The 2,097-nt window shown below is 46.4% G+C and overlaps 1 long non-coding RNA gene across 1 annotated transcript; it reads right to left on the bottom strand.

Annotated features, from left to right (window-relative positions):
- Positions 1 to 617: 617 nt before the first annotated feature.
- LOC127616060 (uncharacterized) lies at positions 618 to 970 on the bottom strand. Its single transcript, XR_007967031.1, has 2 exons — positions 769 to 970; positions 618 to 695 (listed from the first exon to the last, which is right to left on the bottom strand). It is a non-coding gene; the product is annotated as an uncharacterized LOC127616060 (long non-coding RNA).
- Positions 971 to 2,097: the final 1,127 nt, after the last annotated feature.

Raw genomic sequence — 2,097 nt, forward strand, 5'->3', positions numbered from 1 at the left:
TCTCTGTCGTGTCAGTTAACCCCCTCCGGCATTTTATTTCATGCTCTAAAAGACATTTATGAATTATTGAAAAATAAATGCAATTCTAGTAAATTTGGTCACATCTGAGTGGCACAAAACAAAAGTCAAGAGTCCAACTACATCTGCTAATTAGTCTCCCACACAAGCTAATGGCTGCTGTCAGTTGATTGAACGTGTGTGTGTGTGTGTGTGTGCGTTTCTGATACGCTAATAACATGCTATCATGGTCCTGTAGCACAAATGTGGCACTCAGGGTCGTAATCTTGTCACTTCTCTCACATACACACACACACACACACACACACACATGCACACACACACGCACACGCACACACACGCACACTTACACACTTTGAGACATGTTCTTTTTTGAACCTCAATTCATACTTAATTGCGTTGTGTGTGTGTGTGTGTGTGTGTGTGTGTGTGTGTGCGTGTGTGTGTGCGCGTGTGTGTGCACGTGCTTCAGAAGGATGCAATTTAGGACTCTACAAAATATCAATATACAATTTATGGTATAGTTAACATTTTATTGTGTGTGTGTGTGAACTCCTAAAATCGACTAGCTGTCACTCCTCAAACCCTTTTTTGGGGTGGGGGGTGGGGGGGGGGAGATTCCCTTTGCAGCATGAAAAGTGGTCACGTGTCCATTAACAGATAAGTCTCAGGAAGCTCTGACGAAAGAGACAAAGAAAGTCAGCCATTTTGTTTGAGGACAATTTCATGGCGCGCTTCAAAAAGACTCACTTGAAAAAGTCAAAAATCTTTCTTTAAAGAATGAACTTGGAAGTATTTTTTTTCCTAAAGGCCGTCAGTAGGCATGTCTATCATGAAGGGAGACACAAAAAAGTCTGAAGAAGCCATGCGGGGAAAGACACAGGAAGTCCGCCATTTTGTTTGGAAGTTTGGACTTGGCCGTTCCACACGTGCGAGCGCTCGCTCTGGCGTGTCCAAGGAGGAGACACGCGTGCGAAATAGCCGGCGCTCGCAGGAGCCCGGGCCGCGCGAGCGTTTCATTCCACAAAGATGCGCCGTGGCCCAATTCGCCGCTGGCGCGGCGTTGGCGCACATCTGCAGGGGGGAAAAAAAAAGAAAGAAGATGGAATGTCTTATCAAAATGCAGCGAGATGCGAAAAAGGAAGAAAATTTCATTTCCACTTGAAAGACGGCAAGAAAGTGGGACCGACATTTCAGAACACTTTTTGTGCCGACGTGTTTGACGCCTCTTTCAATTGAAAACCTCGACTGGGGGGCTTTAAACCCTACTTTGAAACCTTAAGCCTAATTGGAAACCCTACTTTGAAACCCTAACCCTCATTTAACACCCTACTTTCAAACCACAACCCTAGTTTAAAACCCTACTTTGACCTTTTATACCTTATTTGAAACACGATTTTGAAACCCGAACCCTACTTTGAAACCCTACTTTGAAACGCTAACACTAGTTTAGCCCCCACCCTTAAAAAAAATAGAAATGCGCCTTTACCCTACTCAGGCTGCCACTTTGTGTTTTGTTTTGAGGTGGCCGAGGGCGTGCGGTGCTCGTGATGGCGACTACTGAGCATAAATCAATATTTTTGCCGCATATGCAAAACTGAGCGCTAACATTTGGAGAGCGGATCAAAGTTTGCCGGCGCCAGTGTCACGCAGGTTTGCTTTTGTTGGCTTCTCGTGCGCCCTGCAGCGCAGAGCCATCAGTGGTCGGCGAATTTCATCGCTTTACGTAACGTGCAAATAAACAGCCGTAAATCACCACCCCAAGACGACGTTCGTACTCCTGACACATGTCGTAAACGGCTTCTGAGCAGTCCGTCGGCTATCTTTTTTTTTGTGGGGGGGGGGGGGTTGGTTGTGTGGTGTGACATCAAGAAAATGTGGAAACTGCAGCATGTAAAAGGGCATTTTTAAAAAGTATTGATTGAGATTTGGATCGTACAAAGTAACAAGGCTGCCCAGTGTCAAGTGGTTCGCGTGTCGACCTCACAGTGCAGAGGTCGTGGGTTTGATCCCGGCATTCCTGTGTGGAGTTTGCATGTTTTCCCCGGGCCTGCGGGGGTTTTCTCCCGAGTCCTCCGG

The sequence above is a fragment of the Hippocampus zosterae genome, chromosome 15 (assembly GCF_025434085.1).
Source record: "Hippocampus zosterae strain Florida chromosome 15, ASM2543408v3, whole genome shotgun sequence".
NCBI lineage: Eukaryota > Metazoa > Chordata > Actinopteri > Syngnathiformes > Syngnathidae > Hippocampus > Hippocampus zosterae.